Source organism: Hippopotamus amphibius, chromosome 2 (assembly GCF_030028045.1).
Source record: "Hippopotamus amphibius kiboko isolate mHipAmp2 chromosome 2, mHipAmp2.hap2, whole genome shotgun sequence".
Taxonomy (NCBI): domain Eukaryota; kingdom Metazoa; phylum Chordata; class Mammalia; order Artiodactyla; family Hippopotamidae; genus Hippopotamus; species Hippopotamus amphibius.
The window spans coordinates 96,144,638-96,158,743 of NC_080187.1; the positions used below are offsets into that span (position 1 = coordinate 96,144,638).

General features: G+C 37.0%; 1 protein-coding gene across 6 annotated transcripts in view; it reads right to left on the reverse strand.

Moving 5' to 3' along the window:
• IL33 (interleukin 33) overlaps positions 1-14,106 on the reverse strand; it is a 184,481-nt gene that overhangs the window by 54,075 nt on the left and 116,300 nt on the right. The window lies entirely within an intron of this gene.

Consider the following 14,106-nt stretch of genomic DNA (forward strand, 5'->3'; position numbering starts at 1 on the left):
CAACCCTCCGAGTGTGGTGCTTGGTTTCTCCTGGGATTGATTTCTGCAACAGTCTCATTATATCATTTGATACAGAATGTTACGAAGTGAGTGCTATTATAATCACCATTTTCAGATAAAGAAAAACTCAAAGAGTTGAACTCTAAATTCTGGCTGTTCCTTTGATCTTTGGAGAGGTTCAAAATACAGGGAGGTCAGAATTGTGTGATTCATGGAAAGGTAACAGAAGAGATGGCTTGATTTGGTCCATCATCCTCCAGCTCCCTGAGAGGTGGGAGCCAGCGCATAGTTTAGAGGTCAATGTGGAGGCCAGAGGAGTGTAAGAATGATGGGGCTGACTCTAAATTTTGGCTCTCCATTACATTCTGCTATCTCTATTTTATTCAGTAAGTTTAAGAAGGGTTTTGATAGAGTCATGGAAAAATGTATCATTAGAGAATTATCTAGAGAATCCCAAGAGGTCAACTTTAAGAATAGACCATTGTGGGCCTTAATCTCAGACCATTTTTTCTTTTCACTCTATGTATTCTTCCAGGGCCATTTTATCCATGTCCGTAACTACAATTACCTTTTATAAATCAATGACTCTCAAATCTATATCACAATCCAGACCTCTCCCCTAAATTCCTTTTCATATATCCAACTCTCTTCTGCACGTCTGACTTGGATGACCCACAGACTTCAAATGGAAATATCTCCCTGCTGCTCTACTCCCGCTCCTTGTTTCACATTCCAGTGAATGGCAGCATTATTATCCACTCAGTTGCCCAAATAAGGAAACTAGGCAGCTTCCTTGGCTTTGTAATTTCCCTCACTGCTTTTCATCCACCCTACCCCAAGTCTAATCAATAGCCAAACCTATCAACTCTATCTTTCAAATATCTCTGGAATCCACATGCCTCTCTCTGTCAGGAGCTCAGCTGAGCCGGAGAAAGCTGAGCTGTCAGGTGTTGGAGTGGCTGATGAGTAATGAGCCAAAATGAAAGTAACAGTCAAGTCTTTAATCATTTAACTGCAATAGTATAAGGAAGAAGATAAAAGCAAACTAAGTGTCGACTCCTCCCATTTTGTTTTGCCCCCACCCATTCTGCCACGGAATGGTGAACGGGTGGAGTTGACTCATTGTTGAGGAAGCCCCAAACAAAAGGCTCCTGAAATTTTATGAACTGTGGGCCCACAGGAGAGGAAGAGGGAGAAGGGCTAGGAGTGGAAAAATACTGAGTATTGTGTCAGAATGGGAAAAGCGTCTTCTAGGTTCCCTGATAAGGAGACCTCGAAATGGAGATGCCTGGACTAGGAATGCAGTTGTATGTAAGAGTATGGCTGCAACCCCCTTTAGAGACTGCAGTGCATTGGCTGTGCAGCAAGTCTAGTGTGGGAGGGAAGCTTTTCCCCATGAGGCCGGCCTGGTAAAGCCTTTGTAATTGCCTGTTGTATGTAGGACCTGAAAAGTCACAAATAGGATTTTGGCAACGAGCTGGACTCCTCACTCCCTACGCCTAGTTCTGCAACCTTAGCTCAAGCCACTGTCCTCTCTTATCTCCAGAACAGCCTTCTCACTGGGCTTCTTGAAGCCAGTCTTGCCATCTTCCAATCTGTTTTCTATAAAGCTGCCAAAGGGATCTTTGTAAAAATAGAAATATTATCTAATCATTCCTATATAGGTCAGGTTCTCAAAAGGAAATAGACTTTAATTGAGATGGTTCAAATGAAAAGTTTTGTTAAAAGGCCTTCTTACAGAAGTGTGAGCAGGTTTAAGGAGACTAGAAATAGGGGGAGTCATATCCATCTTTGAGGCCTGATGGGGCAAGAAATAGTTACTCAGTGAGAGCTGGAGCCACAAAGACTCTGCCAGGTATGATCTGTGGTCCGGGACAGATATACTCACTGTCAGAGATGTAGCACTGAAGCAGGAGGGCACAGGGCATAGACAACTCATTGGCTGAACTGAGCCGGAAGCCAGTAGGCAAAAGAAACTGGGTGAGGGACCCTGTGGGGATCAGCTTTCCAGGGCAGGATCAAGGCAAAGAATGGATTTACAGGTAAGGGAAACAGAGAAGAACGAACACAATTCCCCTGCTTAAATCTCACCAATGTCTTCACATTGCATATAGGATAAAGTCCAAGATCCTTGATATGGTTCTAGATCCTTCCTGGTCTAGACTGGGCCCTCCTTACCAGTTTTATCACATACTTCATCCTCCTCCTGCTCTATACTTCAGTCACATCAACTTTGGTTCTTTTAAATCTAGGCCTTTGTAAGGACTGTTCTCTATCCCAGCAATATTTTCTTTAAACACACTACCTTTATCTTTTTTATTCCAGTTTTATTGAAATATAATTGACATACAACACTGTATAAGTTTAAAGTGTACAACATAATGATTTGACTTACATATGTCTTTAAATGATTATCGCAGTAAGTTTAGTGAACATCCATCTTACCATAGAGATGCAAAATTAAAGAAAGAAAAATTTCCTTGTAATTAGAACTCTTAGGATTTACTCTCTTAACCACTTTCATCTATAACATACAGCTGTATTAATTACACTTATCACATTGTACATTACAATCAATCACTCTCATTTAATCTAGATACATTGAACTCACTTTTTCAATCTCAATTTAAATGTCACTCCCTGCAAGAATTCTATTATTATGTAGCCCTGACTGGGTTTAGTGCTTCCTCATGGGTTCCCATGTCCTACTTCCACATCAAAGCTTTCAGTGAACTGCCTGTCACTCCCACTATACTGTAAGTTTTAAGGAGCACAGACTGTATCTGTCACGTTCACTATTGTATCCTCAGTGTACCTGGTACTGGTAGGTACTTTTTGAGTGAATGAACACTTACTAGATTTCATATACTTATCATTCATTGCCTTTTCCATTTCTCATTGATTTCTTTTTATTTTTATTTTATGTAGAGAGTTTATTAGGAGAGGCTGCTGGATTTTATCAGTGCCCTTTTAGCAAGTGTTCATATGGTCATATAGTTTTTCTTCTTTAATTTGCTGTTGTAATGAATAATTGATTTTGGACCATACACTTGCATTCCTAAAATTTATACCATTTAGTAATAATACATATAATACATTTTATTATATGCTAAATTTTGTTTGCTGATGATTTATTTAGAATTTTTATATCTAGATTCATTAATGAAAGTGGCCTGAAAATTTTACTTTTTTCTACTCTTTATCTGGTTTCAATAATAGGATTATGCTGGCTTTATAAAATAAATAAAGGAGCTTAAACTGCATCAGAATTATCTGTTAAGAAAGCACAGTTATGAAACATCTGATCCTTATTTTAATAGTTTTAATAATCACCTGTCTTAGGTTCCTATTACAACTGTAACAAATTACCACGAATTTGGTAAAACAACATAGATTGATTCTCTTATAGTTCTGAAGGTCAGAAGTGCAAAATCAGCTTTACTGGGCTAAAGTCAAGGTGTCATCAGGGCTGCACTTCCTCTGAGGGCTCTAGAGAAGAATCCATTTCCTTCTCTTTTCCCTCCTCTAGAGGCCACCTGCATTCCTTGGCTCCTGGTCTTTTCCTCCATTTTCAAAGCTAGCAGTGTAGCATCTTCAAATTTCTGCTTTCCTGGCCACATTGCCTTCTTCTGTGGTCACATCACCCTCTACCTCTGTCTTATATAAAGACACTTGTAATTACATTTAGGACCAACACAGATAATACAAAATAATCACTCCTCAAAATGCTGAACTTACACCTGCAAAAATCTCTTTGCCACATAGGGTAATGTTCACAAATTCCAGGGATTAGGATCTGAATATCTTTGGAGTCATTATTTATCCTACTACCTTTCCTATTATACACGGACCCTTGAGATTACATCATTTGGACCAACCAGATAATGCAGGATAATTTCTTTATCTCTAACCATAATGTATAAAGCCCTTTGACCCTGTAAAGCAACTCATTCACAGGTTCAGGGATTAGCACACAGACCTCTTTGGGGGAGTCACTATTCAGCCTACCACATTACCTTTCAAATCTTTTCTACCTTTCAAATTAGTCTTTTTATGTTTTATACTTCTTAGATCAATTTTAGCCATTTCTATTGTGGAAGGAAATCATAACTTTCCATCTAGTCTTAAAATTTGTTGCTGTAAATTTGCATAAAATATTCTCATAATTTTTAATCTCTATTTCTTTGATATCCTTTTTCATTCCTAATCTGGTATAATTTTGGTTTTTTAAATTTTTTTTGCCAGAATTATGTTTGTGAAGGATGTTTTTATTGATCTTTCCAAAGGAATAGCTTTTTTTTTTCCTGAGATCTTTATTGGAGGATAATTGTTTTACAATGTTATGCAGTTTCCGCTGTACAACAAAGTGAATTGGGTGTATTTACACATAAATCAACATTTGCTTTCTGCATTAAATTTTTCCTGTTTAATCAATCAACTTTAGGGTGTATTTTATTTTCCTAGTTTGAGTATTTGTTCTTTCTAATTTTTAAGATCATCTTTATATTATATATTTCTGATTTTATTGCATTATAATCAGAGTGTCTTTGCTGTTTTATTTTTTAATTTTTTCCACCAAATATATTTTTTATAAATGAATCACACTCAGGTAAAATATGTATTACCAATTCTACATGTATCTATTAAATTGTTTTATTTATATATTAAATTCTTCTGTATTATTAGATATTTGTAGTTTATAAAATCTAATTCTGAAGACAGTGTATTAATATACATGATAATTATATTGCTATTAGGGTTTTCTTTTTTTGTAACAGTTTTTGCTAACTTTTTTGCTGCATGAAGCTTTATGAGAGTTGTATTTACTTTGTGAATTGTACCTTTTAAAATAAATTAGTGCTCTTCTTTCATGTGCAATTCTTTTAATCTTAAATTTAATTTAAGCTAATATTAATATTGACATTCCTGCTTTCTTTTTTGTTTAAAATTACCTAGTCTTGTTATCTATCCATTTATTTTCAAACTTTATCATTTTGTTTTAAATGTTTATTGTAAGCACAGTGTATCTTGTATTTTAAAACCAATCTAGCTTTATTTTTGACATACAATATTATGTTAGTTTCAGGTATGTAACATAGTGATTCAATATTTATATATATTACAAAATGATAACCTTGAAAAATCTAGTTACCTAAAAGTTATTACAAGATTATTGACTGTATTCTCATTTCTGTACATTATATCCTCATGATTTTCATTTTTATAACTAGAAGTTTGTACCTCTTAATGTCCCTCACCTATTTCACTCATCCCCTCACCCCTCTCCCCTCTGGAAACCACCATTTTGTTTTCTGTATCTATGAGTATGTTCTGTTTTGTTACGTTTGTTCATTTGTTTTGTTTTTTAGCTTCCACATATAAGTGAAGTCATATGTATGGTATTTGTCTTTCTCTGCTTGACTTGTTTCACATAGCATAATACCCTCTAGGTCCATCCATATATGTACATACATACATACATACCAAAATTTCTTTATCCATTCATCCATTAATGGACACTTAGGTTGCTTCCATATCTTGGCTATTGTAAATAATGCTGCATGAACATAGGGGTGAATATATCTTTTTGATTTAGTGTTTTTGTTTTCTTTGAGAAAATACTCAGAAGTAGAACTGCGTGATTGTGTGGTAGTTCTATTTTTAATTTTTTGAGGAGCTTCCATAGTGTTTTCCATAGTGGCTGCACCAATTTACATCCCAACCAACAGTGAATGAGGGTTCCCTTTTCTGTATGTCCTTGCCAACAATTGTTATTTGTTGTCTTTTTGAAAACAGCCATTCTGACAGGAGTGAGGTGATGTCTCATTGTATTTTTGATTTGCATTTCCCTGATGATTATTGATGAACTTCTTTTCATGTGTCTGTTGGTCATCTATACATCTTCTTTGAAAAAAATGTCTGTTCAGATCCTCTGCCCATTTTTAATTGGATTGTTTACTTTTTTGATGTTGAGTTGTATGAGTCCTTTTTGTATTTTGGATATTAACCCCTTCTCAGGTATATTGTTTGCAAATATCTTCTCCTGTTCATCAGGCAGCCTTTTTGTTTTGTTGATAGTTTCCTTTGCTTTGCAAAAGCTTCTTAGTTTGATGTAGTCCCAGTTGTTGATTTTTGCTTTTGGTTCCCATGCCTGAAGAGTCAGATCCAAAAAACACACTGCCAAGACAAATGTCAAAGAGCATACTGCCTGAGTTTTCTTCTAGTTTTGTGGCTTCAGGTATTATATTAAATCTTTAATCCATTTTCAGTTTATTTTTGTAGATAGTGTGAAAAGGTAGTCCCATTTGATTCTTTTGTGTGTAACTGTCTGTTCAGTTTTCCCAACACCATTTATTGAAGAGACTGATTTTTCTCCCAATGTATGTTCTTGCCTCCCTTCATAGATTAATTGACCATGTAAGTATGGATTCACTTCTGGGCACTGTATTCTATTCCATTGATCTATGTGTCTGTTTTTGTGCCAGGACTATACTGTTTTGATCATTGTAGCTTTGTAGTATAGTGTGAGATCAGAGGATGTGATACCTCCAGCTTTGTTATTCTTTCTCAAGATTGTTTTGGCTATTGAGGGTCTTTTGAATTTCCACACAAATTTTGGAGCTGTTTGCTCTAGTTCTGTGAAAAATGCTGTTGGTATTTTGATAGGAATTGCATTGAATCTGTAGATTGCTTTGAGTAGTATGGTCATTTTAACAATATTAATTCTTCCAATCGGTGAGTGCAATATATCTTTCCATTTATTTGTTTTGTCTTCAATTTCTTTCAATAGTGTCTTATAGTTATCTGAGTACAGGTCTTTTAACTCCTTAATTAGATTAATTCCTATGTATTTTATTCTTTTTGATGAAGTTGTCAATGGGATTGTTTTCTTTTTTGTTTCCTTTTTTTAAATTGATTTATTAATTTATTTATTGGCTGTGTTGGGTCTTTGTTGCTGTGTGCGGGCTTTCTCTAGTTGCAGCGAGCGGGGACTACTCTTTGTTGCAGTGTGTGGGCTTCTCATTGCAGTAGTTTCTCTTGTTGTGGAGCATGGGCTCTAGGCACATGGGCTTCAGTAGTTGCAGCATGCAGGCACAGTGGTTGTGGCTTGTGGGCTCTAGAGTGCAGGCTCAGTAGTTGTGGCACATGGGCTTAGTTGCTCTGCGGCATGTGGGATCTTCCCACACCAGGGATCAAACCAGTATCCCCTGCATTGGCAGGCAGATTCTTAACCACTGCACCACCAGGAAAACCCTGAGATTGTTTTCTTAATTCTGGTTCTGATTGTTTGTTGTTAGTATATAGAGATGCAACACATTTTTATATATTAATTATGTATACTGTAACTTTAATAAATTTCTTTTGCTAGTTCTAATAGTTTTTTGGTGGTGTCTTTAGGATTTTCTATGTATAGTAACGTCATCTGCAGTGACAGTATTACTTATGTTTTTCTAGTTTGGATTCCTCTTATTTCTTTTCCTTCTGATTGCTATTGCTAGGACTTCCAATACTATGTTGAATAAAAGTGGCAAGAGAGGACATCCTTATCTTGTTCCTGATCTTAGAGGAAATGCTTTCAGGTTTTCATAATTGAGTATGATGTTAACTCTGGTCTTGTCATATATGGCCCTTAGAGGTATATTCCTCTATACCCACTTTGCTGAAATTTTTATCATAAATGGATGTTGAATTTTGTCAAAAGCTTTCTCTGTATCTGTTGAGATGATCATGTGATTTTTATTCTTCATTTTGTAATGTGGTGTATTGCATTGATTGACTTGCAGATATCTAACCATCTTTGCATTCCTAGGTAAATCTCACTTCATCATGGTGTATGATCTTTTTAATATATTGTTGAATTTGTTTTGCTAATATTTTGTTGAGAATTTTTGAATCTATGTTTATCAGTAATAATGGCCTGTAATTTTATTTTTGTTGTTTTCTTTTTCTGGTTTGGGTATCAAGGTGTTGCTGGCCTCATAAAATGAGTTACGAAAGATTCCTTTCTTTTCAATTTTTGGGACTAATTTGAGAAGATTAGGTGTGAACTCTCTAGATGTTTGGGAGAACTCACCTGTGAATCTCTCTGGTCCCAGATTTTTATTTTTTTGGAATTTTTAAATTACTGATTTAATTTTATTACAGGTAATCTGTCCATTAATATTTTCTCTTTCTTCCTAATTTAGTTTTGGGAGATTATATGTTTCTAGGAATTTAGTCATTTCTTCTAGGTTGTCCATTTGGTTGGCATGTAATGGTTCATAGTAATTTCTTATGATCTTTATATTCCTGTAGTGTCAGTTATAATTTCCACTTTCATTTCTGTTTTTATTTATTTTGGCCTTCTCTCATTTTCTGGATATTCTGGCTAAAGGTTTATTAATTTTGTCTATCTTTTCAAAGAACTAGATCTTAGTTTCATTGATCTTTTCTATCACTTTTTAAATCTCTATTTCTTTAATTTCTGCTCTGATCTTTATTATTTCTTTCCTTCTACTAACTTTGGCTTTGTTTATTCTTCTTTTTCTAGTTTCTTTAGCTGTAAGTTTAGATTGCTTGTTTGAGATTTTTCTTCTTTCCTGAAGTGGGCTTGTAGTACTATAAATTTCCCTCTTAGAACTGCTTTTGTTGTATCCCACCAATTTTAGATTGTTGTTTCCATTTTTGTCTCCAGCTATTTTTTTGCTCTTTGATTTCTTCAGAGACTCATTGGTTATTTAGTAGCATGTTCTTTAGCCTCCATGTGTTTGGGTTTTTTGCAGTTTTTTTTTTCTTGTAGTTAATTTCCAGTCTCATATCATTGTGGTTGGAAAAGATGCTTGATATGATTTTAGTCTTCTTTAATTCATTGAGACTTATTCTGTGGCCTAGCATCTGATCTGTCCTAGAGAATGTTTCCATGTACACTTGAAAAAATGTGTATTCTTCTGCTTGTAGATGAAATGTTCTATATCCAGCTGACTCTTGAATAACAGGGGTTTGTACTGTATGGGTCCACTTATGTGCAGATCTTTTTCAATAAGTGGATGCTATACTACTACATGATCTGCATTTGGTTGAATCCAAGGATATAGAACTGTGGAAAAAGAGGGTCAACTCTAAAGTTGTATGCAGATTTTCAATTCACTGAGTGTCAGCACCCCTAACCTCCCTGTTGTTTGTGTCAGCTATATATCTGTTAAGTCCATCTGGGTCATTTAAGGGACTAGTGTGTCATTTAAGGTCAGTGTTTCCTTATTGATTTTTTGTCTGGATGATCTACCGATTGATGTAAGTAGAGTGTTAAATTTCCCTACTCTTTTTGTGTTACTTTCATTTTCTCCCTTCCTGCTTGTTAATATTTGTATATATATTTAGATACTTCTATGTTAGGTTTATATATATTTAACATTGTTATATCTTCTTGTTCGACTGATCCCTTATCATTATGTTGTGTCCTTCTTTGTCTTTTGTTTCAGTTTTTCTTTTAATGTCTATTTTGTCTGATTTAAGTTTTGCTACCCCAGCTTTCTTTTTGTTTTCATTTGCATGGAGTACCTTTTCCTGTCCCCTTACTTTCAGCTTGTGTGTGTCTCTAGATCTGAAATGTGTCTGTCGTAGGCAGCATATATATGGGTCTTGTTTTATTAATCCATTTGCCCACTCTGTATCTTTTGATTGGAAACTTTAGTTCATTTACATTTAAAATAATTATTGATAGCAGTGTATTTATTGCCATTTTGTTAATTTTTTGTGGGTTTTTTTGTACTTCTCTTTTAATTCTTTTCTTCTTCTTTTGTTCTCTTCCCTTGTGATTTGATGACTATCTTAGTGTTATGTTTGAATTCCTTTGTCTTTTTTGTGTGTGTATCTTTTATAAATAGATTTTTGGCTTGTGATTATCATGAGATTCATATGTAACAGCATACATACATATAATTATTTTACATTGATGATCTCTTAAGTTTGAATGCATTCTAACAACTCTTCATCTCTCCTCTCCCCTCAACCAAGTTTGATGTTTTTGGCTATATATTTTGCATCTTTTTTGTGTGTATTCTTTAGCTCTTTATTGTGGATATAGATGATTTTACTACTTTTGCCTTTTGACCTTCCTACTAGCTTTATAAGTGATTGACCTACTACCTTTACTGTGTGTTTGCCTTCATCAATGAGATTTTTCCTTTTGTAAGTTTCATATTTCTAGTGGTCTTATCTTTTCCTGCTTAGAGAAGTCCCTTTAACATTTCCTGTAAAGCCAGTCTAGTGGTGCTGAACTCTTTTTGCTTGTCTGTAAAACTCTTTATCTCTCCTTCAAATCTGTATGACAGTCTTGCTGAGTAGAGTATTCTTGCTTGTAGGTTTTTTCCTTTTATCACTTTGCATATATTGTGCCAATCCTTTCTGACTTGTGGTGTTTCTGCTGAAAAGTCAGTTGATAATCCTGTGGGAGTGCCCTCGTACATAACTAGTTGCTCATCTCTTGCTGTTTTAAGACACTCTTTATCTTTAATTTTTGCCATTTAATAATAATTTGTCTTGATATAGACTGCTTTGGGTTCATCTTATTTGGGACTCTTTGTGCTTCTTGGACCTGAATGCCTGTTTCCCTTCCCAGTTTAGGAAAGTTTTTAGCTATTATTTCTTCAAATAAGTTCTCTGCTCCTTTCTCTCTCTCTTTTCCTTCTGGAACCCCTATAATTATAAAGTTAGTATATTTGACCTTGTCCCTAGATCTTGTCTAGTCTCTTAAACTATCCTCATTTAAAGAAATTTTTTTTCCTGTTCAGTTTGGGTAATTTCCACTACTCTGTCTTCCAGTTTGCTGATCCTTTCCTGTGTATCATCTAATCTATTGTCAATTTCTTCTATTGTTTTTTTATTTTATATTTTCTATTGTATTTTTAATTTCAGTTAAAATGTTCTTCAACTCTGGTGGTTCTTTATATTTTTTAACTTTTTGTTAAACTACTCACTGTGTTCATCAGTTCTTCTCCTGGGTTTTTTAAATCATCTTTACAATCATTATCTTAAACTCTTAATCAAGTAGATTGCTTTCCTGTGCTTCACTTAGTTCTTCTGGGGTTTTATCTTGTTCTTTCATTTGGAACATATTTCTATGTTGCTTCAATTTTGCTTTATTCTCTGCATTTATTTCCATGTATTTGGTAGGTTGGTTATGTTTCCCATTCTTGGAGAAGTAGCCTTATGTAGAGCACATCCAGTTGGGCCCAGTGATACACTCCCTTCTGGTCACCAGAGCTACATACTCTTGTGGTGTCCCCTATGTGGTCTGTGTAGGCACTTCTGTTGTGTTGGGGCTAACTACTATGGGTGTGCCAATAGTTGGGGCTGGCTTCTGGCCCAGGTGGCTGCCAGGCCTTGCCTCATATGGCTGCTGGCACATTTTTTAATGGGGCTGGGTCCCAGAACAGCTGGCTGTGCAGTCCAGAGGGTCCCACAGCTCTTGCTGGCCCACTGGTGAGCAGTCAGGTCCTGGCATGGCTGGCTATGGGCCTGTGGGCCTAGGGACCCAGGGTGATGTAGGTCCATGGGTGGGTGGGCTAGCTCTCAGTGCTAATAGGCTAGAGTGCAAACTCCAAAATGGTGATTTCTAGCCCTGTGTCCTTGTGGTAGAATGAACTCCCAGAAATGGCTGCAGCCAGCATCTGTGTCCCCAGGGGGAGTCCCAGTAGCTTCCTGCCTCTCTGAGAGGCTCTTCAAGGTCAGCAAGTGGCTCTGACCCACACTTCTTTCAAATTAGTCTCTGCACTGAGACTCAGAGCATATGATATTTTGTGCATGCCCTCTAAGAGTGGAGTCTCTGATTCCTACAGCCCTCTGGCTCTCCCATACACAAGCCCAGCTGGCCTTCAGTGGCAGATGTTCTGGGTGGCTCTTCTTCTTTGTGCAGTATCCCCAGGCTGGAAAGCCCATTGTGGGGCTTGGACCCCTCATCTCTTGGGGAGAATGTCTGCAATTGTGATTAACCTCTCATTTGTGGGTTTCTTACCTGGGAGTGTGGTTCTTGACTATATGACATCTCCCTTCCTCCTACTTATCTCATGGTGATTCCTTCATTATGTCTTTAGTTGTGGAAAATATTTTCATCTGGTTTTCAGGCTGTTCTCATAGATAGTTTCTCTGGCAATAGCTGTCATGTTGGTGTGCCCATAGGAGGAAGTGAGCTGAGGTTCTTCCTACTCTGCCATCCTGGCCACTCCTACCCAATCTAGCTTTTAATAAGAGAGTCACATTAAGTTTAACAATTGATATACATGACTTTATTCCTTACATTTTATTTTATATTTAATATTAATTTACTGGAGATTGGTTCAAGATGGAGGAATAGAAACACGTGTATGCACTCCCTCTTGTGAGAGCACTGGAATCACAACTAACTGCTGAAAAATCATCTACAGGAAGACACTGGAACTCCAAAGACAAAGGAGAAGCTACAATGAGATGGTAGGAGGGGCACAATCACGATAAAATCAAATCCCATAACTTCTGGGTGGGAGACTCACAAACTAGAGAACAATTATACCACAAAAGTCTACCCACTGGAGTGAAGGTTCTAAGCCCCACATTAGGCTTCCCAATGGCAGGTCTGCCAACAGAAAGAGGAATCCCCAGAGACTCAGACTTTGAAGGCCAGTGAGATTTGATTGCAGGACTTTGACAGAACTAGGGGAAACAGAGATTCCACTCTTGGAGGGCACACACAAAGTAGTGTGCACACCAAGACCTAGGAGGAAGGAACAGTGACCCCATAGGAGATTGAACGAGACTACCTGCTAGCACTGGAGGGTCTCCTACAGAGATGGGGAAGAGCTTTGACTCACTGTGGGGACAAGGACACTGGTAGCAGAAGTTCTGGGAAGTACTCCAGCGTAAGCCCTCCTGGAGTCCACCATTAGCCCCACCAAAGAGCCTGTAGGCTTCAGTGCTGAGTCGACTCAGGCCAAACAACCAACAGGGAGGGAACTCAGCTCCACCCATCAGCAGACAAGTGGATTAAACTTTTACTGAGTTCTACCCACCACCAGCCCCTCCCATCAGGAAGCTTGCACAGGAAGCTTGTGCAAGCCTTGTAGCTAGCCTCATCCACCAGAGGGGAGACAGCAGAAGCAAGAACTACAATCCCGCAGCCTGTGGAATGTAATCCACAATCACAGAAAGAGATAAAATGAAAAGGCAAAGGTATATGTCTCAGATGAAGGAACAAGATAAAACCCTAGGAAAACAACTAAATGAAGTGGAGATAGGCAACCTTCCAGAAAAAGAAGTTAAAATAATGATAGGGAAGATGTCTCAGGACCTTGGAAAAAGAATGGAGGCAAAGATCAAGAAGATGCAAGAAATGTTTAACAAAGACCTAGAAGAATTAAAGAACAAACAAAGAGATGAACAATACAATAACTGAAATGAAAAATACTCTAGAAGGTATCAATAGCAGAATAACTGAGGCAGAAGAATGGATAAGTGACCTGGAGCAAAGAATGGTGGAAATCACTGATGAGGAACAGAATAAAGAAAAAAGAAGGAAAAGAAATGAAGACAGCCTAAGAGACCCCTGGGACAACATTATATGCACCAACATTTGCATTACAGGGGTCCCAGAAGGAGAAGAGAGAGAGAAAGGACCTGAGAAAATATTCAAAGAGATTATAGTTGAAAACTTGCCTAACATGGGAAAGGAAATAGCCACCCAAGTCCAGGAATCACGGAGAGACCCAGGCAGGATAAACCCAAGAAGAAACATGCTGAGACACAAGCAATCAAGCTGACAAAAATTAAAGAAAAAGAAAAATTATTAAAAGCCAAAGATTAAAATGACAACATACAAGGGAACTTCCATAGGGCTTAACTGCTGATTTCTCAGCAGAAACTCTGCAAGCCAGAAGGGAGTGGCATGATATATTTCAAGTGATGAAAGGGAAGAACCTACAATCAAGAATACCCTACACAGTAAGGATCTCATTCAAATTCAACAGACAAATCAAAAGCTTTATAGACAAGCAAAAGCTAAGAGAATTCAGCACCACCAAACCAGCTCTACAACAAATGCTAAAGGATCTTCTCTAAGTGGGAAACACAAAAAAAGAAAAGCACCTACAAAAACAA